Consider the following 16950-nt stretch of genomic DNA (forward strand, 5'->3'; position numbering starts at 1 on the left):
TATGGCTTGCCAGACTGAGGATAAGACCCCAGAGTTGTAACCCTACCAAGAGGTAACTCCCAGGAAGCAGTGTGGTGCGTATTGAGGAGCTAGTGATCTGTTCCCTTTTACTCTCCACTTCTCAAGCGTGTCATCTGTAAAATAATTTGTTTTGTTCACTGTAGAGAAGTTCATTGTCATTATTTATCATCTGTCTTTCACTGTCCTGTACTTTTGAAGTGGTATTACTAAATGTGAAGCATGAATGGCACTGCCATATAGACAAGACTGTGTGAAGTCTTTATTTTATTTTGGTTGAGAATTTATGCCTCTGGAGAACTAATTTTCAAGTCAATAGTAAGAGGGTTACATTGAAGCTCTCTTAGTTTTGGGGATTTCTTTTTTTTTTTTTTCCTTTTAATGGATGGAGCTGAAAATAGCTACAGGCTGAATTTCTTTCAGAGGGGTCTATGCCTTTGCTTATGTCTGAGCAAGTATACCTTTGAAAATGTATGGTTTATTTTCTATTAAAAACAAAACAAATGATAAGCTGAAAAGAGCAGAGCACATGCACATTGGAGTTGTAGTTAACTGAATGCCTTCATCTTTACCATTGGATGTTTGTTGTGTGATGTGAGGCTGATACAACTGTCTAAAATGGAACCTGAGTGACTGTGGTTTCATTTGGAAGGCAAAGAAGGTGTGGATTCTTTCATGGATTTAATCCTTAAATTAAATGTGATAGTAGAACTTGTTATGGTGAGTTGATGTTGCTATTTAAAAATTGATCTTCATGCTTCAGATAACTTGGTGTCTGTTCTACAAGTTCTTAATATAGGCACCATGCAACCAGAAATAAAATGTACCTCTCTTTTTGTCTCAGGGAACCCAAAATAAAGTGAGCAAGGACTTCCACCTACATAGAGGGATGAATATTTAATGGAACAATGTTAAAACAAGAGGTGTCCTGTCATTGATTATTTTCTGGCTTTATTTTTTTAAGTTTTTGCAACTTCTCACACTGACCTCACTTTGTTAAATTCAGTCTTAATAGGGTCTGACACATTTAAGATTGAGCTGCCTTGTCTCATATTAGCAGTGTAGCCAAATTTGAAACTACAGGCCATATTTCATAGGTGTATTGAAGCCATTTGGGGTCGTCTTCTCCTTGCTTTCTTTCATCAATCCATCCATCTTCCCAGGGGATAGTATTGCTTTTTAAAAAAATTTGAGTTTTAAGTTTTTGCTCCAAAGAAAAACTAACATACTGAAGTTTGGTGTGTAAAAGACAGGAGTTTCCAAATTTAACTGTTTGTTTGCTTCTTCATGTTCTGTCCTTTTCTGTAAGCCAGTTAATTTCAGTCATATCTTTTGATTTTTCTCTTGGTTCTTTTTAACAGAGTTCCTTCATAATGCCTATTTTTTTCTCCTACACTATGATTACTATTTCCTCCTGTAAGGAGGATCTTTTTTTTAAAAAATGCTAACGTTCTTATTTATATATATATTATATATATATATATATATATATATATATATATATATGTATAAAGGACCATCTTGATTTGACATTCATTTCCAGTCAGAGTTTAATGGAATCATTTTGAGTTCATTGTAATCTGATATTTTAAAAAAATGATTTAGAGCATAAGGGTTTATGAGTTTAGAACAGAGTACATAGAAACATACTAAATGTGTAGGAGACACCAAGAGACATTTTCATTAGTTTAAAGTTTTTTGATATATGAAAAAGTAAATTAAAATCAGACAAAAAATGGAAAGATGAGTGAGTGTTCTGAGAGAGAGAGTAGATATCTTATTTAAATGTCTCTGTCACTCTGTGAGGCTGTTAATATTTCTGTTTTATAGATGAGGAGACCATCATTCTTGTTTATAATCACCTAGATAATAAATTGTAGAGTCGGAAGTCTGAATCAAGTCTGTTTCCACAGTTCTGTCCTCTCTTCTGAGAATGCGTATGTATTTCTGTTCTCATATGGAAATGATAGGAACTGTGACATGATGGAACTGGGGTGGGACTCTGGGTTCTTACAGAGATTGGTTATTGCCCTTTGTTTTACCTGAGGAACAATTAAGGAATGAAACTGTTGTAGAGTCCATTTTAAAAACATTATATCCATGAAAAAAAAACAGGGGTTTCAGTATTTGCAGATTTACTTAAGCTTTTTGTTATTTTCATTCAGAGGAGGGATTCAATACTTTGGCTGAAATTTCAGAAGCTAAATAAGTCACAGCAAAGCATCTGAATTGAATATTGTGTACTTTTAAAACATTTTGTGTATCCTTCACCAGTCTTTTTTTTCTTTGTGGTACGTGGGCCTCTCACTGTTGTGGCCTCTCCTGTTGCGGAGCACAGGCTCTGGACGCGCAGGCTGAGCGGCCATGGCTCACGGGCCCAGCCCTCCGCGGCATGTGGGATCTTCCCGGACCGGGGCACGAACCCGCGTCCCCTGCATCCGCAGGCGGACTCTCAACCACTGCGCCACCAGGGAGGCCCCTTTCACCAGTCTTTTAATTCATTTAATTGAGAAATGTATTTGTTTTATAAAGTCTTTTAATGTATTTCTTACATACTTTGCCCTCAGTTGTGGATAGGATAGAATAAACATTGTCTTTCATAAAAGTAAATATTCAATACTTGTTAATTCATTTATTTTGAAATATACATAAGCCATTTTTTTTTCTTTTACTGCAGTTCTACCCATGGTAGAGATGGAACTTTATTTCAAAACCAGGCTTTCTCTGATTTGTCCTCCTGCCTGTACCATGGCAGATCTCATAACCATCAGTGGCATACAGTTTTTGTGTGTGTATATATAAGGCAGATAAGTCATCAAGACACCTTGGGCCTTGTTTGCCTTTGCCTCACTTTCCCCTCCCCTCCCACCCCACAGCTGCACCTGCACTGGGTAGTGTTGTGGCCACTCTAGGTGTAGCTGTTGAGCACTTGAAATAACGACTGGTTATAACTCAGATGTACTGTAAATATAAAATGCATGCTGGATTTTGAAGACAGTTTTTTAAAAAAGTGAAATCTCAATCTTATACGGATTTCAAGAAATTATAATATTTGGATATATTGGATTAAATAAAAATACATTATTAGAATCAGTTGCCACCTATTTCTTTTTAAGTTTTACTTGGGCTACTAGAAACTTAAAATTAAATATGTGGTCTGCATTGTGGCTTGCATTGTATGTCTATTGACAGTGTTGTTCTATACCTTGCTGGTCATAGCTACCAGACCTAAAGATTCTCCTTGTCTGCCAGAAACAAGTAATTAGAGCGATAAAGAACTTAAGATCTGGGGAAACTGGACTGACCCTCAGAGTTCCTAAAATAGATCATGGGACTACATTACAAAGCTAAGTAGGTTGTCATTATTTATAAAATGAGAACCCAAGGCTTAGAGAAGTGATGCCAGATCACGTACTTTGTTACAGTAGAGCACCAGGACTTGAACCAGACCCCCTAATTTGTAGTCCAGCTTTCTTTTAAATTCTGTGTTAATACAAACTGTATAGAATTTGAATATTCTTCAAAGGTGAATCATGAGTGCTTTCACAGGACCTCAAGAGGAGACAGAATAATAAAGATTAAGGCATCTTGGCTAGAGATCTCTAGGGTTTTTTTCCCACTATAGTTAAGAGTTAAAGGTACAAACTGTGAGGAAATTTTTCTTTTATTAAAATTAGATTTTTATTCTCATCTGTTTGTGTTAATCTCTTATTCAGGAAGATCAATATTTGCTCTCCTTTGTCTACACTTATTTTCTTGTCAAATCACTTTTCCCCTAGATTTTTCAGTTATACAGTTTCCGTTTGGTTCTTTTTATACTTTCTACTTCTGAGAAGTTCTGTCTTTACCATCATTTCAAGTGCCTACCTTTAGCCCGTGGAGGATGGATAAAACAGCTGCCTTAACATCTTTGTTTGATATTTCTCACATCTAGATCATCTCAAGATTGGCATCTGTTATTTTCTTTTTCTTTGGGAATTAGATTTTCTTGATTCTTTGTATGTTGAGTAGTTTTTTATTGTATCCTCTCAGGAGATGATGATGATGATGATGATGATGATGATGATGATTTTTTCGTCTGTTTGAAAACAGACACGTTCACTGGAAGTTCTGTTTGTGTCATGGACAGTGGTTCCACTGTGAGTTCAGTGTTCAAAGCCTTTGCTCCGCTGCTTTGGGTGTACTCCTCACGTGCATCCCTCGGTGTTAGTGTGGGATGCTGGCGGTGGCTCAGATCTTCAGTTCTCAAAGCCTTTGCCTTTTTGAGTGTGTTCTGTATCCACATCCTGGGATGAACTTGGGACCTGGGTTGATGCGTATACAGAATTACAGGATCCAGCTCCCAGAGGCCTCTTTTTCCTGGTTTAGTTTGTCTCTTTTGAATCAGGGGGACTGGCTCAATCAGGGTCTCGAGGGGAAAAAACATGAGAAAGGAGGTATGTCAATTACAGTCTTGAATAAGTGTGTTCTTAAGCATAGTAGGGGGTTATAATTCCAAAAAATGGGGTAGTGACTCCTATAGGACAAATCCTCCCACAAATAGTGACTGCAATCTCTGGACAACATATGGAAAAAAAAAAAAAAAGTGAGAGGACACTGTAGAGCAAACAGAAACAAGAAGAAACTGGTCTGGAGTGGTATCTTAAAAGAAGGGAATGGCCTTGGGTGAGCTTCCCATTGCAATGGTGTTTTGTCAGAGGGCAGGCTCCTGTTGGCTGGTTTGCAGTCTTACTGGCTTGAGGAGCCACACAGTTCAGAACTACCACAGCGGCTGCAGAGCAGTGGAGCCCAACAGGAGGAAGAGGGGGAAGCCTAAGGAAGGAAAGAACCACAGAGGTCGAGTACCGAATTCTGTGTATAAACTGTCAAATACGGGGGCTGACCCCTATACTGGAAACAGTCCAGGTATCTATCAACAAGAGAATAGATGCACAAGCTGTGCTGTATTTGTATCACAGAGTACTATTGATCAGTAGAAAGGAGCAAACTATTGGTACATGAAGCAATTTTGACTAATCTCTGAAACATTATGCTGAATGAATGTAGCCTTACATAAAACAGGACATAATGTATGGTTCCGTTTATAAGATGTACTAAAAACAGGCAAATATCTATTGTGTATTGGGGTGGAGGGTGCAAAGCTAGTCAGTGTTGGGGGGAAAAGTCATTGGCAGGGTTTAGAAATGGATGAATGGGTGCTGGGGACAGGGATTATGTAGGAAAAGATATGTGGGAACTTTCTAGGGTGATGGTAGTATCCTATGTCCTGTTAGGGATTAGAGTTACTTGAGTTTACGCATTTGTCAAAACTCATTGAATGGTACACCTTGTAAGTATCCATTGTATTTTGTTTGCATGAAATTTTTACTTTAAGAGAAAAACCATACTAAATACTTTATTATAGTTAATGATAGGCAATAATGAAGTTATATATGGGGGAAGTTTACTGATATCTGTAACTTTTTTTGGAATGCTTAAAAAATTAAGATTAATTAATAATTGTGGTAAAACAAGTAGAAGGAAGTGTTAACTTTAAAGTCTTGGTGATAGCTATGTGAATATGCTTTGTACAGTGCTTTCAGTTTTTCTGAATGTGTGAAATTTGCAAAATGAAACATTATATTGAATAAAAGATACTACTAGGCAGTATAAACTAGTTTCCTGCTGTTAGTACGTTGTTTTTAGTGGCTTTCATAAAAATTGATATTTCTCTGAATTTCAAAAATAGGTTAAAGAGTTTATCATTGACAATTTTCTGCCTATGCACTAAGCTCTGAACTGTTCAGGATGTAGAAAGATATAGAAGTAGAAATAAACAACTAAAGTGGGAAGGCAAACATCCACACAATAATTTGATTACTTCAGAGTGATATAGCAAAATCTCACTAAGATCATTTATCATACATAAATTCTGAGGGAATGGATACATAATTAGAGTGTGATCAGAGTTAAATGTAATTAGTGGGAGATGGAATCCCTGGGGCTGCTTATTTTGAACAAGTTTTGAAAATGCTATTAGAGGAAATTATTAGATTCCCTTTCCATTCTTTTAATTGGCCAATTGTGGTGTATAAAGTATGGTTTAGGACACATTTTTTACTGTGTTGTATTCATCCTTCAGAAGAGGAATGCTACATGATTTTTATGCTAAAATTGTTAGATTGAATGATGAGAATTTATTTTTAAAAATAATCTGTATTTTAGGAATATGGTAATTGTATGTTAATAAGCTGTTCTATTAAAAAGCAAATGATCATTGTTCCAGAATTTTGTAATTTTATAAAGTTTTGAGAGATAAGTATAGTGTTATTAAAAAAAATTGACATAATATCCAGTATTAAGGATAACCATTCTAAAATACTGTTTTGTTTTTGTTTTTGTTTTTTTTTTGCGGTACGCGGGCCTCTCACTGTTGTGGTCTCTCCCGTTGCGGAGCACAGGCTCCGGACGCGCAGGCTCAGTGGCCATGGCTCACGGGCCCAGCCGCTCTGCAGCATGTGGGATCTTCCCGGACCGGGGCATGAACCCGTGTCCCCTGCATCGGCAGGCGGACTCTCAACCACTGCGCCACCAGGGAAGCCCAATACTATTTCATTTTTTATCTTAATTTACTCTTCAGAAATCTGTTATGATACACTGAATTTTTTAGATGTATATATCGGAATAAATTATAAGTGGATAAAGATGAGAGAAAACTGAAATATTAAACTATAAATTGTAATTATGAAATGTGAGATTTTTTTAGCCATTAATTTGATTATCTCAATTTCTTTTTATTGGCAGTTTTTTTCTTCCCCAAGCCTGATATGAGAACTTTGAACAAAACTAGGCAGTTATTAAATACATTTTAGAAAATAAAAAGTTATATGTAATTAATTGATGTTTAAATGGCTTGATAATTTCTAGTGAGCAGAAATTAGTCAGGTTTGGACTTATTTTTGGTCTTTTGTGTTTTTATTTTTCCAATTATATTGCAATAATAAAAAGAACGACCATTTCTATTAAAACTTTCTCAAAGCAAATGTGCTGCAAAAAAACCCCAAACAAACAAAAAGCAACTGTGCTGCTGTTTTGTGTGCAGCATCTAGCCATTTATAACTCTTTCTAGAATTTTGTATTATTGATCTCTAAATGAGGCGTTTTGGTCTTTGGGAAAATTGTACTGTATGCTGACCTATGTAAGTGGTAGGAAGAATAACAAATGTGCTTATGTTCTACAAATTGAAATTTAGTGAGGAACAATCCAGTGGGCTTCTTGCCACATACCAACTAGTTATTTAAACATCAAATTCTCCTTTAACTGCTAATCCTGGTACCAACGCCTTTCCAAAGAGAATAATACTTTACCCAGTACAGTCAACCAGTCCTGAATTTTTGAGGAGCTGGTTTACATCTGTTTGATTTTGGCTAAAAACAATACTGCTTATAGTAATCATTAGTAATTGTATTTTTATAAGTAAATAAGCATAATGTTTAAGTGTCTCTGAAAAAGTTATGGGGGGAGGGGGAAGTGAGGTAGTTGGAGTAAATTGCTGAAAACAGCTTAGGCTCAAAATAGCACCCTAAAGTATGCTTCACATATCATACTGATTTCTACTGTGTGCAGCTAAGTGTAAGGTTATTTTAATCAACTCATTAGGGCTGTAAATCAAAATACCCAGATTAAAATCGAAAATATATTTCATGTGAGGGAAAATTTTGTTTCCCAGATTTTTTTGTCTCAGAGATACATGGATATCACAACTATTTTAAGACTAGCCAAGAACAAATTTCATTACCATCAAGACAGCTTTATTTTTGTCTTTGTTTCTGCCAGCCAGAGAGAAATTTTATTAGTGATTCTGAATAACATATTAGGTATTATATTGCCAGGGTGAAATGTTCAAGTGAATAATTAATGGAATTGTGTGTATGCCAATTTATTTTATAATCACTATGTAATTTGCATAAAGTAAGCTGTAAAAACAAGTTTTTTTCATTGACTGTTTCATTTTATCTTTAAATCCTTTAAAAGATATAGATTACATCCTTTAAAAGAGATTTTTGATAGTTTTTTTTTTTTTTTTTTTTTTTTTTTCCGGTACGCGGGCCTCTCACTGTTGTGGCCTCTCCCGTTGCGGAGCACAGGCTCCAGACGCGCAGGCTCAGCGGCCATGGCTCACGGGCCCAGCCGCTCTGCAGCATGTGGGATCTTCCCGGGGCACGAACCCGTGTCCCCTGCATTGGCAGGGGAACTCTCAACCACTGCGCCACCAGGGAAGCCCTTGATAGATTCTTGATAGTAGAGATATGTTTTTGTAGAGATATGTTTATTGGTTCTCATATACCTAGAGTTTTAAAAGTCTGCCAGGTGAAAATCATAGGATTCACATAAATAAAAAAATAAAGTATAACATCAGCTGATCTATGAACTTAAAACTGAATTTATTAGACCCTGGATGATTAGCTAGGACCAATCAGTTAATTACCTATATTTAGGAAATTGCAGTTAGGAAACCACAAGTTTTTGAGGCACCAGAGCCTTTCTATTATTTGTTACTTATAGAAGCTTGATTTCTTTCAGTATAGAAAACTTAAACAAAAGATACTCTTCTCTTTTTATATTTCTTTGTGTCACCAGTGGAAAAAAATGTCAGTTATTTCAAATTACCTTGTTGTCAGAAGAAGCCAGGTTCTATTTTGAGAGCTAACCAGGAAAGAAATTATTATGCTTAGGGAAAATACTCTCATTAACAAAGAAGGATATCATAGCATAATTATTGTTTTATTGCAACTAAAAGTAATTGTTTAATTTACTCTAATCATTTTTTGTGTCATTTTACTCTTTGTTCAGTTACTTAATTGTGGAAAGTTATGAGGCATTTTATCACCTAAAGTAATTACTAGCCCAAAGGTGTTCCTGTACTGTTTCCAAGATTTACTTGGGCAGTCTGGCTGCTGAATAGGTTTTTTGAGGTCATAATTTGGTCACTCACTGCTAATCTAGTTTAGATGATAATGTTACTTACTAAGGCTGGTATATTGTAAAAACCTTTCTGGTAGTTAAAAGTTATGAAATAATTGCTTTTTGCAGTTCAATATTTGTGAAAATTGTTTTCATCCCTGTTCCACCTGCTGTTTGCAATGTTAACTTTACTGTTAACAAAAATCCTGCATTTTATTGCTTCTTCCTAAATTCATCTGTAGAATCCTCAATGTTAAAGCTAGAGGAGCCCTTTCAGATTATCTAATTCAGCACCCTCATTTTACAGATGAGGAAACTGAGGGCTTGGACTAGAACAGAGGTCTCCTGACTCAGTCCAGGACTCTTTCTATTACATCATGCTGCCTGATGTTTGTTTATGGAACTCGGCAACATCACGTACAGGGTGAGCTTTTTTTTTTTCCCCCCAAATGAACACACAAAGTAATAGCTACTCATCAGCTGCTCTTCATCATTCTTAACTTTCATTTTCCTTTTTTACCCATACCTATTTTAATCCATAATATATAGCCCAATTACTCATGACTTTATTTTGCTGCTACTTCTTCTTGGCATTTGACCATTATTATTATTATTTTTTTTTTTTTTTTTTTTTTTTTTGCGGTACGTGGGCCTCTCACTGTTGTGGCCTCTCCTGTTGCGGAGCACAGGCTCCGGATGCGCAGGCTCAGCGGCCATGGCTCACGGGCCCAGCCGCTCCGCGGCATGTGGGATCTTCCCGGACCGGGGCACGAACCCACGTTCCCTGCATTGGCAGGCGGACTCTCAACCACTGCACCACCAGGGAAGCCCTTGACCATTATTTTTAAGAGCTAAACTCTTAGTAACAAGGTTTCTTATCAGTAACCACGGTAGCCTTACCAGGCACTATAGCAACAGTAGATTAAAATTCATAACAGGAACAATTTATGGAATCTTAGGTTTAGATTTAAGAAGTGAAATATAAGTAGGTAAGTACAAGAGTGTGTATATGAGATCTAAGAGCAGATGTGGTACCAAATATGAAAGCAATTTTTTGGTGAAATAACAAAATGCCAAGAAATATTAGCCAACAGTGTGGCATGGTTGCAGTAAAATGCCTTGTCCTGTGAACTCATGGCTTTAAACACAATTGTGTTTTAGATTATTGAATTATTTTCTGTATTGATGTGCATATTGTCCCATTTTTGGCTAGTGAGAGCCTCTTCAGGTTGGTTCCTATGTCCTTTAGATAAGACCTTAGTTTTAGGTAGCTGTCTTGCTTTTTGGTTTGACAAGTTATTACAGGTTTGTATGGTTTTTAAAGGTAACTCAAGGACTTCTAAGTTCTTGTAATTAAGTTCAAGATTTGTAAGTTTCTTTAGGACCAAAGTATCATCTCCACTCTTCCATTTTTATAAAAGTTTTTTATAAACACTGTCCATCATTAATTTTGCTTTTTATGGAATTAGGAAAAGACAAAATCTTTCAGCTTAGACAAAATTAACATGCTTCTCTTGTATATATTTTTAAAAATCTCTTGTTTCATGTCACTGAAATAACCATAACATTAACCTCTAGAATTTTAGGGTAAACTAAAGCACTAATGCTCAACTATGAATGCTGGATAAGTTTGTTGGATTGGTAGAATACTGCCATCATAGTCACACCTTAATCACTTACATATGTATTATATATATGTGTTACTGCAATTCTTTCACTGTTTAGCTATTTATCAGCCATTTTAAAGGGTCCCTACCCACCTGCCAGTTAACTAATTGTGTTTTGTGTTTCAGGTGAACTAAATCAGAGGTCCAGAAATATATTACGTGACAGTAGTTTTTCTGAAAATATATCTGTGGGGAGAACGATTGTAGGATGTTTTACATGAATTGTGCTTTGATTATATTTCTTATGCATGAGAGCTATATTTTATGACTTATGAAGATGTGTATATATATATATATATATTTTATAGCTATTATGTGTTGAGTGCTAGAATATAAAGTACAGGCTGCCTTTTTTCTTCTTCTTTTTTTTCTTTTACGGTACGCGGGCCTCTCACTGTTGTGGCCTCTCAAATTGCGGAGCACAGGCTCCGGATGCGCAGGCTCAGTGGCCATGCTCATGGGCCCAGCCGCTCCGCGGCATGTGGGATCTTCCTGGACCGGGGCACAAACCCGTGTCCCCTGTATCGGCAGGCGGACTCCCAACCACTGCGCCACCAGGGAAGCCCCAGGCTGCCTTTTAAATGCTTTAATTTGGTAGTGACTAAAAAATCAAATATGCACAATAAAGGTGATATAATAACAATGTTAACATGTAAATTATAAATTGGCTTTCCATGCACTCCTACCTACCTGTGAGGTGTGTAGATTAGATTTTATTTCTATTTTTCAGAATGAGAAACTGGGGCTCAGGGAGGTTAAATGTCTTAATGTCAAAAACAGTAGCATTTGAAAGAAAATAGCAACATTCTGATTTCTAACCTAACAGTTGTTTTTTAACTACTGACCAGTTTTGAAAAGGGTTTTTTTTTTTTTTTAAAAGAAACAAAAACCCAAAAAACTATGCTTTGGGGTACAGGTGGAAAGGAGGAAGCATCTTTTTCAGGGTTGGCATTTGAATAGGCTTCATAAGGAGATGACATTTGAAGAATAGAAAAATTTCACCACTTGTAGTTGGAACAAAGAGCTTAAAAAGCAGAAATGTGGGAATTGGGGGGATGTTAGAATGATACAAATATATTCACCTGAAGGTAGAGTACATTCAAGGAAGGTGCTGTACAGGTAGATGGATACTTTGAGACCATATGGAGAAGGAGAACTTAAATGCTTCGATAAACAATTTAGAGTAAATGTGGAAGCTAATAGATACCAATGAATACATATGACATAATCAGGGTTATGTTTTATGCATAGATTTTAGAAGACAGTATGAAAAAACCTAGGAGACATTGAAGTTATTGTAGTAATACAGGTGGTAGGTACTGCAGAAAGGAAGGCATGGTTGAAAGTGGCGTTGTATAGGTAAGAGAAGATGGAATCCAAAGGATTGCAGGTAAAAGCTGAGGTAGAAAATTGAATCCAATATAATACTAAAATTTAAAGTGTTGATGAATGATGGAATTAGTTACAGGCAAGAGGAGAAACACGTTGGGAGTATAGGGCATAAATTGCCGCTAATAATGCCGAGTGATGATATCTGAAAGGACGTATATTTGCACATCAGTCAGCTGGAACTGGAATGTTTGGAATGGGAAAGATGAGGGGACGTGTTAGAGAGTGGCACGCAATGGGAGAGTTGGTGGTTTTGTAATTCTTCAGAGTGGATGAGATCCTTAGTTGGGGTAGTAGAGTGAAGATCAGAGGACTAAAAAAGAAGTCAGCTGTACCCATGTAGGGCAGGAAGAAAAATCAGTAAAAGAGATAGAAGAGGACAGAATCAGAAAGTCAAATGCTGGAAGTTTAAAGATTTTTTATTTCAGTCTTCTCAAATGCTGGAAATGGCAAGGAGTGTGAAGTAATGAAAGAGTATGAAGACCTGTTGAATTTCGAGTTGATTAGTAAAGTTATTTAGAGTCCATAAAATTTTAACAGTAACAGATGTTTTTCTTCTTTATATGTGTACATGTATTCTTTTACTTAAATGTGTGGATATGCTTATACTTCTTGTTGTGTACTTTTTTCTTTTGCTCCCTCCTCCATCAGTTTATTGTTTTTTGATGACTTTATAATCCATGAATATTATGAATGTACCATGATCTTGTTTTGATACTCTCCTTTAATGGGCATTCACTGTATTTCCTCCCCCCCGCCAACCTTTGCCACTAAAAAAGCGTTCTTAAACATCCTTAAGAAGTTGTGCTTTTATTTCTCTGTGTTGTAGAGTGTATGTATTAGTTGAACTACGTGACATTGCAGCTGTGTGACCATTGTAACAAACAAAAAAAGGGAAATTCTTATGTTCCAGTCTAGTGTTTTTACTTTTACTAAAAAGTTGCCAGATTGTTTTCCAAAGGGTTTTTTTTTCACATTTCCTCTTGCACTATGTGACCTATTCCCACATTCCTGCCAGAAATAAACATTCTAGATCTTTTAAATTTTTACCAATTTTAATGAGTATAATTTTACTCCATGTTACTTTGATATGTATTTTCTTGATATCTAGTGGATCTTTATGTACTCAGATATAGCTGTCTTTTCTTGTATAGTATTTGAGTTTCCAGTCTTGGTTAAAAAGATTTTTTTCCTGCTCTCTAGATTGGACATGTAGCTTCGATGTTTCTTTAAGATGTGTTGATATATGTGAAGTATCTGTGTATATGTACACACATACACATATATACACAAACATACACATTTATGTGCTTTAAATATTTTGGAATTAAGTTTTGTCTAGAGTAAAACATGTGGGCCCACTTTTATTTCCTTTCAGATGGATAGTTACTTGTGACAGCTCAAGTCTGCACAATAATGCAGCCTCTTCCTTTGTTCAGATCTTTGTATTTTTCAATTGACTATTATGTTTGGTCACATAAATCTGTGCCTTTCTTGTTAGTTTCTTTTGTAAATATTTAATAGTTTTTTGCTCTTGTAAGTGGAATATTTATTTTCTCATCTGTATAGGTGCTTACTACTGGAGCAGAAAAAAGCTATTGTTTTTGTTAGCCACTGTATTAAATTCCTTTACAAAGGGCTAGTGATTTTACTAGTTAAATAGTATATGTAGGAGACCCAACAAATTACAGATTCAATGTTAGAGACTATTTTTTCTCTTTTGTATCTTTTTCTACTACTTCCTCAGAGAGGCAGCACAAGATAATAGGATGAATAAAAATAAAGATTTTTGAATTGAGCAAAAAATCAAGGAAGTTCTAATAACTTTTACCAAAGAATTAAAGCCATCTGAGATTGAGGGGCTTTTAGTGAGATAGGGCCCCTAAGAGAAGTTAAAATTTTTGAAAATCCATGATGGCAAATCTGATAAGGAAGTTAAAAACCTAATAAAATGATTGTTAAATAGCTCAGAGGTTGCAGAATGGTTTTAGACACAACATGGTTTGGGATTTACATAAGTTACAGTGCTTGAGTTGGAATTGGTAAGACTACGTGAGTTAAATGTCACAGTTCTTGAAATGTCTGATCAGTAGGTTTGCATGAAAATGGAGGGAATGCAGATACAGTTAAGGAGGATGATGTGGGATTGGAGGACACTGAGAAGCATGAGTAACGTGATGTTATCTTGAAAATCTGTTCAATTAGAAACTGAGTAGAGAGGGCAGACAGCAGAAGAAAGAAGAACTACAGTTCTTCGGCCTGTGGAAGGAAAACCACATTCACAGAAAGATAGAAAAAATGAAAAGGCAGAGGACTTTGTACCAGTTGAAAGAACAAGGTAAAACCCCAGAAAAACAACTAAATGAAGTGGACATAGGCAACCTTCCAGGAAAGAATTCAGAATAATGATAGTGAAGATGATCCACGACCTCGGAAAAAGAATGGAGGAAAAGATCAAGAAGATGCAAGAAATGTTTTACAAAGACCTAGAAGAATTAAGGAACAAACACCTAGAAGAATTAAAGAACAAACAAACAGAGATGAACAATACAATAATTGAAATGAAAACTACACTAGAAGGAATCAATAGCAGAATAACTGACGCAGAAGAATGGATAAGTGACCTGGAAGACACAGTGGTGGAATTCACTGTCGTGGAACAGAGTAAAGAAAGAAGAATGAAAAGAAATGAAGACAGCTTAAGAGACCTCTGGGACAACATTAAATGCAACAACATTCACATTATAGGGGTCCCAGAAGGAGAAGAGAGAGAGAAAGGACCCAAGAAAATATTTGAAGAGATTAGAGTTGAAAACTTCCCTAAAATGGGAAAGCAAATAGCCACCCAAGTCCAGGAAGCACAGAGAGTCCCAGGCAGGATAAACCCAAGGAGAAACACATAATAATCAAATTGACAAAAATTAAAGACAAATTATTGAAAGCAACAAGGGAAAAATGACAGATAACGGACAAGGGGACTTCCATAAGGTTAACAGCTGATTTCTCAGCAGAAACTCTACAAGCCAGAAGGGATATATTTAAAGTGATGAAAGAGAAGAACCTAACACCAAGATTACTCTACCCAGCAAGGATCTCATTCAGATTCGACAGAGAAATCAAAAGCTTTACAGACAAGCAAAAGATAAGAGAATTCAGCACCACCAAACCAGCTCTACAACAAATGCTAAAGGAACTTCTCTAAGTGGGAAACACAAGAGAAAAAAAGGATCTACAAAAATAAACCCAAAACAATTAGGAAAATGGTAATAGGAACATACATATCGATCATTGCCTTAAACGTGAATGGATTAAATGCTCCAACCAAAAGGCACAGGCTCATAGAATGGATACAAAATGGATATATGCTGTCTACAAGAGACCCTTTTCAGACCTAGGGACACATACAGACTGAAAGGGGATGGAAAAAGATATTCCATGCAAATGGAAATCAAAAGAAAGCTGGAGTAGCAATACTCGTATCAGGTAGGATAGACTTTGAAATAAAGAATGTTACAAGAGACAAGGAAGGACACTACATAATGATCAAGGGATCAATCTGAGAAGAAGATACAACAATCATATATGCACCTGACTTAGTAGCACCTCAATGCATAAGGCAACTGCTAAGAGCTATAAAAGAGGAAATCAACAGTAACACAGTAATAGTGAGGGACTTAAACACCTCACTTACACCAATGGACAGATCATCCAGACAGAAAATTAATAAGGAAACACAAGCTTTAAATGACACAACAGACCAGATAGATTTAATTGATACTTATAGGATATTCCATACGAAAACAGCGGATTACACTTTCTTCTCAAATGCACATGGAACATTATCCAGGATTGATCACATCTTGGGTCACAAATCAAGCCTTGGTAAATTTAGGAAAATTAAAAGCAAATCAAGCACCTTTTCTGACCAAAACTCCATGAGATTAGAAATCAATTACAGGGGAAAAAAAATCACAAACACGTGGAGGCTAAACAACATGTTACTAAATAACCAAGAGATCACTGAAGAAATCAAAGAGGAAATCAAAAAATACCTAGAGACAAATGACAATGAAAACACGATGATCCAAAACCTAATGGGATGCAGCAAAAACAGTTCTAAGAGGGAAGTTTATAGCAATACAAGCCATCTCAAGAAACAAGAAAAATCTCAAACAATCTAACCTTACACCTAAAGGAACTAGAGAAAGAAGAACAAACAAAACCCAAAGTTAGTAGAAGGAAAGAAATCTTAAAAATCAGAGCAGAAATAAATGGAATAGAAACAAAGAAAACAATAGCAAAGATCAATGAAAATAAAACCTGGTTCTTTGAGAAGGTAAACAAAATTGATGAACCATTAGCCAGACTCATCAAGAAAAAGAGGGAGAGGACTCAAATCAATAAACTTAGAAATGAAAAAGGAGAAGTTACAAAGGACATAGCAGAAATACAAAGCATCCTGAGAGATTACTACAAGCAACTCTATGCCAATAAAATGGACAACGTGGAAGAAATGCACAAATTCTTAGAAAGGTTTAACCTTCCAAGACTGAACCAGGAAGAAATAGAAAATATGAACAGACCAATTACAAGTAATGAAATTGAAATGGTGATTAAAAATCTTCCAGCAAACAGAAGTCCAGGACCGGATGGCTTCACAGGTGAATTCTGTCAAACATTTAGAGAAGAGCTAACATGCATCCTTCTCAAACTCTTCCCAAAAATTGCAGAGGAAGGAACACTCCCAAACTCATTCTATGAAGCCACCATCACCCTGATACCAAAATAAGATACACATACTACAAAAAAAAATTACAGACCACTATCACTGATGAATATAGATGCAAAAATCCTCAACAGAATACTAGCAAACAGAATCCAACAACACATTAAAAGGATCGTACCAAAAAAAAAAAAAGGATCATACACCAT

The 16950-nt window shown here is 36.0% G+C and overlaps 1 protein-coding gene across 4 annotated transcripts in view; it reads left to right on the plus strand.

Annotated features, from left to right (window-relative positions):
- Positions 1-16950, plus strand: part of TBL1XR1 (TBL1X/Y related 1) — a 188412-nt gene that overhangs the window by 103006 nt on the left and 68456 nt on the right. For 2 of the 4 annotated variants that reach the window (XM_060011112.1, XM_060011113.1), the window contains exon 3: positions 9270-9386. The exons of the other annotated variants lie outside the window; for them this stretch is intronic. The gene's annotated coding sequence lies outside the window, so the exon portion shown is untranslated. The remainder of the gene's footprint in view (positions 1-9269; positions 9387-16950) is intronic. 4 annotated transcript variants of the gene reach the window in all.

Source organism: Delphinus delphis, chromosome 4 (assembly GCF_949987515.2).
Source record: "Delphinus delphis chromosome 4, mDelDel1.2, whole genome shotgun sequence".
Classification (NCBI taxonomy): domain Eukaryota; kingdom Metazoa; phylum Chordata; class Mammalia; order Artiodactyla; family Delphinidae; genus Delphinus; species Delphinus delphis.